The sequence below is a fragment of the Schistocerca americana genome, chromosome 5 (assembly GCF_021461395.2).
Source record: "Schistocerca americana isolate TAMUIC-IGC-003095 chromosome 5, iqSchAmer2.1, whole genome shotgun sequence".
Lineage (NCBI taxonomy): Eukaryota > Metazoa > Arthropoda > Insecta > Orthoptera > Acrididae > Schistocerca > Schistocerca americana.
This window is the reverse complement of record NC_060123.1, coordinates 458,203,537-458,216,170: the sequence shown is the minus strand read 5'-3', so window position 1 is coordinate 458,216,170 and position 12,634 is coordinate 458,203,537. Positions and strand designations below refer to the sequence as shown.

The window sequence follows — 12,634 nt, the reverse complement described above, 5'->3', positions numbered from 1 at the left end:
AATGTGGGTGCACTCATCGACTGTTATGTGGCTTATAAATTATAGAGTGCAACAATCAGTCGTCCTTTTTTAGATTTTATTACGCAAATCCAGATTTCGGCTAGTGGCTAGCCATTCTCAATGCGCTATTGAATACAAAAATTCAAAGAAATGTGACTGATGCCTGAACAACAGGGACTTATATGCATCGTGAATAGAAAATAGTGCATTGAGATGACTAGCCACTGGCGAAAATCTGGATTTGAGTAATAAAATCTAGAAAACGACGATTGATTGCTGCACTATGTAACTTACAAAACAATTAAGTATGCTACCAAATAAGCAGGGTTGGGATGGAGACTTGCAAAATTTTCCCGTCATATGATAGTAAATGTTCTTCAGCCTCCAGTTCAGTAACGTGGTATTGTTTCGGAACATTGGGTTAAACCAAAAATTGTAATTCAGAGTCAAGTGGACCATTTGCTACCCCTCTTTGGCGCTGGTTTTTGCCGAACTTGTTCTGCGCGACCTAGGAGGCGAGGTACTGGCGGAATTAAAGCTGTGAGACGGGACATGAGTCGTGCTTGGGTAGCTCAGTTGGTAGAGCACTTGCCCCCGAAAGGCAAAGGTCCCGAGTTCGAGTCTCGGTCCGGCACACTGTTTTAATCTGCCAGGAAGGTTCAAGTTTGAAATAATTTGACAGATACTCTTCCGCCCTGACCGAGTTCACTTGTAGTGTTTTTTGCCGAACTTGTTCTGCGTGACCTATAGTCATTAAATTTAATATAGGTGGAAGGCATGGGTTAGGTACAATTGCGTGTCTCCATAAAAGTCCACTGGAGCCAGGTCTGCGCTCCCCTCTTCCTTTCCATAATTACGTGGTGGAAGTAAATCCTGTTTATTAGAGAGTCCATTTGTCATGATGTGTAATATGAGAGCCCCTGCTGTTTCATAAGAATGGGCATTAACTAGTTCCAATAGATACATGGTTAATTGTCCAAATGCTACAGGTAGTCAATAAATATCACTTAATCGAGATCCTCTACTGATAATTTCCTTCCTTTATCATTAACAACTTAAAGAATAAGAAAAACCCAAAGCAAATAAACCTCCCCAGAAAATGGAAAATAGGAACTGATAAAATATCCCTTACAGACGTGAGACAAACCCCAACAAATCAGTCGCATGCTGGGTCAACAAATAAAAATAATTAAAGCTCTATGCTCCCTATTAAGCCCTGCATAGGTGCCTTCTGTAGTGGATATAAAGATTGGGTTATTCGTTGCCTTCAAATTTTTACGGATAAGTTAAACCCACATGCTAAAAATTATTAATACCCCAGCAGTAACTCACAGGGGCCTGTAATTTCTTGGAGCACACAGCTTTTGTAAACCAGTACTACAGAGGGTAACTTGCAGAAGCATTAGGACACGATAAGCGACTGTAAGCATCCTACCAGGTAGAATTTTATCGGTACCAATGGTAGGAGTGTTACGTTGCACCGCCTACCGCAACTGTCGCTTGGAAGCAGCAACAATACAATCCCCGTCTGTTTCTCGACCGCCGCGAACCGCCATCCTTCGTGGAGCGGACTACAGCACTGACAATTGCATAGTGAGGTCGATAACAGACAAGGTCACTCGGCTCGTGCATTACTTGCACGCGTCTCCCCATGTTTTCACTCCGACTCAGTCTTCGTAGCTCCTAAATGACCAGGACGGCGGCAACGACTGGATGGGAAGCTACAGCTGGTGGGGAAACCTCGGAGAGGGAACATAGCGCTTTGGACGGCGACATGTGGAACGCTTTAATTATAAATCTAGTCTTTTCTGCGGGGAGAAGCGCTTGGAAATAATACGTTGTAGACACGATGGGAAGATATATCTACTTCTATGTCGCTACTCCAGAAGCCACCTTACGGTGTGTAGTGGAGGGTACTTTGTGCACCAGTATCACGTCCTCGTTTTCCTGCTCCACTCGCGTATGATTCACGGGGAGAACGATCGCTGGCAAACCTCGGAGTGGGCTTGAATCTCTCTGATTTTATCTTCATGGTCTTTCCGCGAGATATACGTACGAGGAAGCAATGTATCGACTGATTCTTCCATAAATGTACGCTCTCCGAACTTTAACAGCAGACCATAATGTGATGCAGAACTCTTCTCTTGCAGCGTCTGTCCCTGGAGTAAGTTGAGCACCTCCGTGACGCTTTCACGCTTACTAAATGAATCTGCAAGGAAACATGTAGCTCCTCTTTGCATCTTAAGTTTCCTCTACCAGTCCTATCCCCCCTCCCCTTAAACATGGACCTTGCCGTTGGTGGGGAGGCTTCCGTGCCTCAGCGATACAGATATACAGATAGCCATACCGTAGGTGCGACAACAATAGAGGGGTATCTGTTGAGAGGCCAGACAAACGTGTGGTTCCTCAGGAGAGGCAGCAGCCTTTTCAGTAGTTGCAGGGGCAACAGTATGGATGACTGACTGATGTGGCCTTGTAACATTAATCAAAACGGCCTTGCTGTGCTGGTACAGCGAACGGCTGAAAGCAAGAGGAAACTACAGCCGTAATTTTTCCCAAGGGCATGCAGCTTTACAGTATGGTTGAATGGGGATGGCGTCCTTTTGGGGAAAATATTCCGGAGGTAAAATAGTCTCCCATTGGATCTACGGGTAGGGACTACTCAAGAGGACGTCATTATCAGGAGAAAGAAAACTAGCGTTGTACGGATCGGAGCATGTAATTCCAGATCCCTTAATCTGGCAGGTGGGTTAGAAAATGTAAAAAGGGAAATGGATAGATTAAAGTTCGGTATAGTAGGAGTTAGTGAAGTTCTGTGGCAGGAGGAACTTGACTTCTGGTCAGGTGAATGCAGGGTTGTAATTACAAAATCCAGTAGGGGTAATGCAGGAGTAGGTTTAATAATGAATAAAGAATAAGAGCGCATAGTGAACACATCAGTGTACTCAAGATAGAAGAGAAGCCCACGCCTACCACAGTAATGCAAGTTTGTATGCCAATCAGCTACGCAGAAGATGAAGAGATTGAAGAAATGTATGGTGCATTAAAAGAAATTATTCAGATAGTGAAGGGAGACGAAAATTTAATAGTCATGGGTGACTGGAATTCGATAGCAGGAAAAGGAAGAGAAAGAACAGTAGTAGGTGAATATGGAATGAGGTAAAGAATGGAAGAGGATGCCGCCTGGTAGAATTTTGCACAGAACATAAATTAATCATAGCTAAAACTTCATGAAAGAAGGCTGTATACATGGAAGAGATCTGAAGATACTGTAATATTATATAATGGTTAGACAGAGATTTAGGAACCAGGTTCTAAATTGTAAGACATTTGCAGCGGCAGATGTGGACTCTGATCACAATTTATGTATTATGAATTGCAGATTAAAACTGAATAAACTGCAAAAAGGTGGGAGTTTAAGAAGATGGGATCTGGATAAACCGAAAATACGAGTGGTTGTAGAGAGTTTCAGAGGGAGCATAAGGAAAAGATTGACAATAACGGGGGAAGGAAATACAGTAGAAGAAGAATGGATAGGTTTGAGAGATTGGATAGTAAAGGCAGCAGAGGATCAAGTAAGTAAAAAGAAGGGGGCTAGACGAAATAATTGGATAACAGAAGAGATACTGACTTTAGATGATGAAAAAAGAAAAGATAAAAATTCAGTAAATGAAGTAGGCAAAAAGGAATACAAACGTCTCAAAAATGAGATCAACAGGAAGTGCAAAATGGCTAAGCAGGGGTGGCTAGAGAACAAATATAAGGATGTAGAGGCATATATCACTAAGAGTAAGATAGATGCTGACTACAGGAACATTAAAGAGACCTTTGGAGAAAAAAGAACCACCTGAATGAAAATCAGTTCTAACCAAAGAAGGGAAAGCAGAAAGGTGTAAGGAGTATATAGAGAGGCTGAACAAGGACGATGTACGTGAGGGCAATATTGTGGAAATGGAACAGGACGAAGATAAAATGGGACATATGATACTGTGTGAAGACTTTGACAGAGCACTGAAAGGCCTAAGCTGAAACAAGGCCCCGGGAGTAGACAACATTCCATTAGAACTACTGATAGCCCTGGGAGAGCCAGCCATGACAAAACTCAACCATCTGGTAAGCAAGATGTATAAGACAGGCGAAATACCCTTAGACTTCAAGAAGAATATAATAATTCCAATCCCAAAGAAAGCAGGTGTTGACAGGTTTGATAATCACCGGAGTATCAGTTTAATATGTCACGGCTCAGAATACTAACACGAATTCTTTACAGACGAATGGAAAAAACTGGTAGAAGTCGACCTCGGGGAAGATCAGTTTGGATTCCGTAGAAATGGTGGACCACCCCGGGGTAATATTGACCCCACGAGTTACTTTAGAAGGTAGTTTAAGGAAAGGCAAACCTACGTTCCTAGCATTTGTAGACTTAGATAAAGTTTTTGACAATGTTGACTGGCATAATCTCTTTCAAATTCTGAAGGTGGTCGGGGTCAAATAGAAGGAGCGAAAGGTTATTTACAGTTTGTGCAGAAAGCAGATGGCAGCTGAAATACTCGAGGATCACGAAAGGGGAGCAGTGTTTGAGAAGGGAGTGAGACGGGATTGTAGCCTATCCCCGATGTTATTCAATCTGTATATTGAGCAAGCACAAAAGCGACAAAAGAAAAATTTCGAGTAGGAATAAAAATCTGTGGAGAAAGAAATAAAATCTTAGAAGTTTGCCGACGACACTGTAATTCTGTCAGAGACGGCAAAGGACTTGGACGAGCAGTTGAACGGAATGGACAAAGCCTTGAAAGGAGGATATAAGATGAACATCAACAAAAGCAAAACGAGGATAGTGGAATGCAGTGGAATTAAATCAGGTGATGCTGAGGGAATTACGAAATGAGACACTTAAAGTTGTAAATGAGTTTTTCTGTTTGGGTAGAAAAATAGCTGGTGATGACCCTAGTAGAGAGGATATAAAGTGTAGTGGTAAGAAAAGCGTTTCTGAAGAAGAGAAATTTATTAACATCGAGTATAGATTTAAGTGTCAAGAAATCCTTTCCAAAAGTATTTACATGGAGTGTAGCAAGTATGGTAGTGAAACATGGACGGTAATTGGTTTAGACAAGAAGAGACTAGAAGCTTTTCAAACGTGGTGGTACAGAAGAATGCAGAAAATTAGATGGGTAGATCACAAAACTAAAGAGGAGGTACTGAATAGAATTGGGGAGAAGAGGAATTTGTGGCACAACTTGACTCGAAGGAGGGAGCGGTTGGCAGGATATGATCTGCAGCATCAAGCGATCACCAATTTAGTACTGGAGGGAAGCGTCGAGGGTAAAAATCCTAGAGGGAGACCAAGAGATGAATACACTAAGCAGATTCAGAAGGATGTGGGTTGCAGTAGTTATTCGCGGATGAAGAGGCTTGCACAGGAGAGAGTAGCATGGAGAGCTGCATCAAACTAGTCTCTGGACTGAAGACCACAACAACAACAACAAGTCCTATCTGATACGGATCCCATACTGATGATCAATATTCAAGTATTGGTCGAACGAGTGTTTTGTAAGCGCCTTCGTTTGTTGATGTAGTACTTTTGCTGAGGGTTCTTCCAGAGACTCTCACTCTGGCATCTGTGTGATTGATTTTATTTGGTCGTTGCACTTCAAATCGCTCCGTACGGATACTCGTCGACATTTTACGGAAGTAAATGCTTCCAGTGAGTTTTCTGAAATTTTGTAAACGCGAAACAAATGGTGTTTCTGTCTATATATTTATAACACGTTACATTTGTTGCTGTTGAGGGCCAATCGCCACTCCCTGCACCAAGATTCAGTCCTCTGCATGTTTTCCTGAATTTCTCTAAAATTTTCTGACGTCGTGACTTGTCTGTGTACATCTTGCTAAGACGCGGGTCAACATCATGTAAAAGTTTTACAAAATGCATAACACTGTGCTGTCTGCGATAATTTTATTTGTTTTGCTACCGGTTTCGGTCTTAAAACATCATCAGCGGCAGCTCACAACATACAAAAGTGGACAACGTGACAATGCGAAATGAAATGAGCTCAAAACAGAAAAAAAATGTTAAATCAGTCGAAATATTCGCAAAAATTATCGCAGATGTATGAGATGTCATACATGCTTTGACATAGGTTACCACTGAAAACCATAATTGCCAATAAAAATGGAAAATTGTAGCAAGATTAAAATGTGACGCCCCATTGACAAAAGGGCAGCATGTGATGTATAGCAACACATGTCAAAGAACTTCAAACTCAAAGATGACGGCCTTGACCAAATCCAAAGAAGATTCCATTACACATTCCTGTTGATAATCAGATTAGAAAACTGAAGTATTAACAGTTCTGCAGTTGACTGATGTTACATAAAAACGTTAGTAACAGGATTAACGAATGAAGGAATACATAACATTTTACATTCCAGTCAAAAATGTAAGCATGTAAAATGCAAGCTACAGAGCAGACCATGAAATTACTTTTATTTAAGGCATATCTGACAAAAATACACATTAAAGTAAGTTAATATAAATGAAATATAATTTTTATGACTGCAGGAAAAAACAAAAGCAATGTACAATATTTTGATGGGAAACATCTAATTTTTTTTACATCTACATATTCTACATTGAGCTGACACAAGCCTTCTGGAAATCTAGAAATTTGGAATCAATTTGAGATTCCCTGCTGATAGCTCTCAGTTCTTTGTGCGAATAAATAACTAGTTGTGTTTCATAAGAACGATGTTTTTTGAATCCGTTCCAATTATGTAAGAATAGATAGTTTTCTTCGAGTTAATTCATAATGTTCGAACACTATATGTGGTTACAAAGTCACACTGCAAATCGATGTCCCTGATATGAGACTGTAATTCTTAGAACTACTCTTATTTCCTTCCTTGAGTATTGATATGACCTGCGAAACTATGGAGTGCTTAGGTGTGGATCTTTCTAAGAGCATTTGGTTATTATGGTTGCTAAGTATGGAGCTATTGCGTCAGCATAGCCTACTCCGAAATGGATCTGACTGGTAAGCATCCTGGGCCGGAGGCCTTGTCTTTATTAAGTTGTTGAGGATGCTTCAATACATCGAGGATACCTACTTCCAAGTTACTCATGTTGGCAGCCGTTCTTGATTCGAATTGTCGGATACTTACTCTGTCTTCTCTGGTGAAGGAATTGCGGAAAACTGTGTTTAGTAGCTCCACAAGGTATTGACTTTGCCTTGTTGCTGGTGTATTTCACGTACTACCAGAATCTCTTTCGATTTTCAGCCAGATTTCGAGACAGGGTTTCGTTGTGGAATCTGTCCTGCGACTGATCGTAATATCCGTATAAACAATAGTTTATAAGATCACAATATTATTTTATAATACTTCCTTGTATTGCGGGTGTTATGCAACATTATATCTCCTAGATTCTTTACTTCGTTACAAATGGTGTAAATGCGTCTACCTCTACATGGCTTATTTTAATTTGAAAATCGTTTCGAACAGATGTATTTGTAAATTTTTCGGACCCTGTGATAGGAAAAACAGTTATCTTTATAATATTATAAATAATTTCAATGCACGTAGTTGTGATCGCATAAAGTTGGGGTTTTTTTTTCAGATGACCGATTTCAGTCTTCTAAGAGGTCATCTTCAGATGCGACATTCTGTGAAGAGGAACAAAAAATAACGCTATAGTTACAATCGAAAAGGACAGAAAAAAAAGTAATCGCGTAAAATTGTATGTGATATACCCTTGATGACCGTAGGAGCCGTCCACTACTGCAGGCGTGGAGAACACTGATGGACATGGCTCTCACTCTTATCTAATACCTTCCCCTCTTTGGGAAAGTGTGTGGGGGAGTTTGTAGCCTTACGGATTTTACTCCACTTTGTACTAGTGTGTATGGTTATTTCTGTAGTTTTTGGGTGTCTGCGTGATGTGATGAATGTTCTATGTATATCTGGTACTTGCCTGAGGTTGGAGAGATGATTGGAATTTTGGGGGAGGGAGGAGGATTGGGATTTGGATATAGGGATGTTCTCTTAGACTTAGTCGTCGAAGATCGTCATTGGGCGTTTGTACCTGTCGCGGGACATGTCATACGGACCTAAGGAGTGGATGAGGTTATTTCCAGATCTGGTTCAAAATGGTTCAAATGGCTCTGAGCACTATGGGACTTAACATCTGTGGTCATCAGTCCCCTAGAACTTAGAACTACTTAAACCTAACTAACCTAAGGACATCACACACCCATGCCCGAGGCAGGATTCGAACCTACGACCGTGGCGGTCACACGGTTCCGGACTGAAGCGCCTAGAACCGCACGGCCACACTGGCCGGCTCCAGATCTGGAAGAGCTCTCGTAGAAAGCTCTTGCCAGATCTTGGAATCTTTCTTTGAGGAGTGGGATTTCGGCAGCGGTGTGCAGATCGTGGGGGATGTCATGGGTAGGTGCAGTGCCCTCCTCTGGAGTTTGTCCAGGTGCTGCTTCGCCGCGTATCCCCAGACGGGGCATGCGTTCTCCATTACTGGCCATATGAGGACCTGATAAACGTTCGCTCCTACAGAGCAAGGAAGGGAGCTATGTGGGGTTTCCACGTAAGACGAGACTCCAGGTTTACGTCAAGGTACTTGGCGGTTCTGCGCCAGGGGAATTGGGTTCTGTTCAGGTGATGGTGGAAAGGGGGGGGGGGACGTTTAGGAGGTCTACGCCTTCCGAGCCTATGGGTGATAAGCACAGCCTGCGTCTTTTCAGAGTTGTTGATGATGCGCCAGCGCCGGGCCAAAGTTTCTGTGTCATCTAAAACCCTTTTTTAGCCTACGGATGACCAGGTCCTTGTTCGCATTTCGAGTATAGAAGGCTGTGTTATCTGTGTAGTGTGCGGTGTGCACCACGGGGTCGTTGGTGTGTCCGCAGTGTACAGACTGTACAAAACGGGCCCCAGGACCGATCCCTGTGGTACCTCAGCACGAATACGCCTTTTTGTGGAGGTGGAAGTTTCTGCTTTGACGGAGAGTTCTATCAGTGAGATAGCTTTTGATCTGCTTAACTCTGTTCGTGGGGAACCCGTGTGTGTAAAACGTGCAGAGTAGCCCTCTATGCCATATTGAGTCGAAGGCTTTGGCTACGTCTAGTAGCACTGTCCCGCAGTAGCCTCTGTGGTTGAAGTCCTCTGTGGCTGTCTCTGGCTGCTTCAACCACTCTCATGATCTGTTGTGGGGCAGAGTGGTTCTGCCGGAATCCGAATTGGAAATTCGGCAGAAGTTGCTCTTTGGTAATTTGGTCCTGTATGGGTATTAGCAGGAGGCACTCATAGATCTCGCTGGGAGTTGGTAAGAGGCTAATCGGCCTGTAGTGCTGCGGGAATAGAGGGTCTTTCTCTGGTTTGTGTTTTTAGCAAGCTGGGAACTCGTGGGAACGAGTAATCTCGTTGAAGACGTTCGCGAGGTGTTCGATAGCCGAGGGTGGGAGATTTTTAACTAACTGATTGGTGACACTATCATGTCCAGGCGCCTTTTTTGTGGGGAGGGACCTAATTACTTTATCCACGTCCTCGGGGGCAAAAAGTGTGGGTTCGTCCTCTGGGTCCTCCTCAGCATTGAGGAAGACAGTCAGTTGACGACGGACTACCTCTTCATGTTCTTCATCCTGGAGTTCTGCCGCTTGGAACTGCTTCTCGAAAGAGTCGGCGAGGGCGTTGGCCTTTTCAGCATGGCTGTAGGCCAGACTCCGCTCACTGTGCAATGGCAGCATCCTAGAACGTCTTTTTGTGAATTGTTTAGTTGCTTGTCATAGTATGGGTTCGTCTACTTTGTGAGCTGTGAGGTGGTTTTGCCATTGCTGGTTTCTATGCCCACTCTACATCTACATACATACTCCGCAATCCACCATACGGTGCGTGGCGGAGGGTACCTCGTACCACAACTAGCATCTACTCTCCCTGTTCCACTTCCAAACAGAACGAGGGAAAAATGACTGCCCTATATGCCTCTGTACGAGCCCTAATCTCTCTTATCTTATCTTTCTGTCTTTCCGCGAAATGAAAGTTGGTGGCAGTAAAATTGTACTGCAGTCAGTCTTAAATGCTGGTTCTCTAAATTTCCTCAGTAGTGATTCACGAGAAGAACGCCTCCTTTCCTCTAGAGACTCCCAGCCGAGTTCCTGAAGCATTTCCGTAACACTCGCGTGATGATCAAACCTACCAGTAACAAATCTAGCATTGCTATCCACCCTATCCAAAAGAACATTTATGTAGATAGAAAACAACAGCGGACCTACCACGCTTCCATGGGGCACTCCAGATGATACCCTCACCTCCGATGAACACTCACCATCGAGGACAACGTACTGGGTTCTATTGCTTAAGAAGTCTTCGAGCCACTCACATACTTGGGAACCAATCCCATATGCTCGTACCTTAGTTAGGAGTCTGCAGTGAGGCACCGAGTCAAACGCTATCCGGAAGTCAAGGAATGTGGGATCCGTCTGATAACCTTCATCCATGGTTCACAAGAAATCATGTGAAGAAAGGGCGAGTTGTGTTTCGCAGGAGCGATGCTTTCTAAAGCCGTGCTGATGCATGGACAGCAACTTCTCTGTCTCAAGGAAATTCGTTGTATTCGAACTGAGAATATGTTCGAGAATCCGCAACAAACCGATGTGCCGGCCGGGATGGCCGAGCGGTTCTAGGCGCTACAGTCTGGAACCGAGCGACCGCTACGGTCGCAGGTTCGAATCCTGTCTCAGGCATGGATGTGTGTGATGTCCTTAGGTTAGTTAGGTTTAAGTAGTTCTAAGTTCTAGGGGACTGATGACCTCAGCAGTTAAGTCCCATAGTGCTCAGAGCCATTTGAACCATTTTTTTTTTAACAAACTGATGTTAAGGATATTGGTCTGTAATTTTGAGGATCCGTCCTTCTTATATACAGGCGTCACCTGCGTTTTTTTCTAGTTGCTCGGGACTTTACGTTGGGCAAGAGATTCGAAATAAATACAAGCTAAGTAAGGAGCCATTGCAGTAGAGTACTCTCTGTAACACCGAATTGGAATCCCATCAGGACCTGGCGCTTTATTTGTTTTCAACCCATTCAGCTGCTTCACAACCCCAGGGATGTCTATCACTATGTCCTCCATACGGGAATCTGTACGAGACTCAAACGGCGGTATGTTTGTACGATCCTCCTGCGTGAAAGATTTCTCAAATGCTCAATTTAAAATTTCAGCTTTCGTTTTGCTGTCTTTCGTTGCCAGGCCAGGCCGACCAGTGAGTGACTGGATGGAAGCCTTCGACCCGCTTACCGATTCTACGTAAGACCAGAATTTCCTTGGAGTTTCAGCAAGATCTTTTGCTAAGGTATGACGGTGGTAGTGGTTGAATGCTTCGCTCATCGCTCTTTTTACAGCAGCACGAGTCTTTACTAACTTTTGCCTGTCCTCATTCTCCCGATCTTTCTTGCACCGCGAGTGCAACTGCCTTTGCTTCCTGAGCATTCTCCGAACTGCGCTGTTAAACCACGGTGGATCATTTCCGTCCGTAACCCACTTTTTCGGCACATACTTCTCCAATGCGTGATTTACAATGTGTTTAAAATTTGCCCATAATTCTTCCACGTCCATCGTACCGGAAGTAAATGAAGTCGATTCATTTACTAAGTGGGATGCTAACAACTGCTTATCTGCTCTTTCTATTAAGAATACTCTCCTAGCCTTCTTGACCGACTTTTTAACTTTCGTAACCATAGTCGTAATGACAACATCATGATCACTAATCCTTGTCTCAACACTGACACCGTCGATGAGGTCTGGTCTGTTCGTGGCTACCAGATCTAAAATATTTCCATTACGCGTTGGCAGTGGATTTAGCTGCTCAAGACAGTTTTCGGATAATGTGTTCAAAAGTAATTCACACGAGGGCTTGTCTGTACCACCTGTAATGAATCCATAGACATCTCAGCCTATACTAGGTAGGCTGAAGTCGCCTCCGACTAATATAGCTTGATCCGGGTACTTTTGCGATACAGAATGTAGACTCCCCTTGAATGATTGTAGAACTGCCACGGTGGAACCTGGGGGCCGGTAATAACACCCCAAAATTAACTTTATTTCCCCTAGCCCTGTTAAAAGTGTCCAGATAACTTCACAATCACACTTTACTTCGACCCCAGTAGACACAATATTTTTGTCGACTGCAATGAAGACACAACCTCCTACGGTGTCTAATCTGTCTTTCCGATAGATGTTCCAACCCTCACTAAATATTTCAGAATTTCCTCTCTCAGGGTTCAGCCAGGTCTCAGCCCCGAGAATAATTTGCGCACCACACTCATCCCGGAGGGCAATAAATTCAGGAACTTTATTCCGAACACTCTGAAAATTTACTGCTAACATCTTGATAGCTGAAGTGTCTTTACACTGAGCACGTCCTGATTTCCCTGCCTGCACGTCGACTGGTGAGTGTTCATCAGGACACCTCGCACTACTGCCTAGCCCAAAAAACTCCCATGCGCACGCCACAAGTACTCTGCTACCAGAGTAGCCGCTTCCTTTGTGTATTGCACCCCTGACCTATCTAGGGGCGTCCTACAATTCCCCACCCATTAGCGCAAGTCTAGAAATCTGCAGCCAAGACCGTCACA

At 43.5% G+C, this 12,634-nt stretch overlaps 1 non-coding gene across 1 annotated transcript; it reads left to right on the top strand.

The window, feature by feature from the left end:
* The first annotated feature begins 560 nt into the window (after positions 1-560).
* Trnas-cga lies at positions 561-635 on the top strand. The gene has a single exon. It is a non-coding gene; the product is annotated as a tRNA-Ser (tRNA).
* Positions 636-12,634: the final 11,999 nt, after the last annotated feature.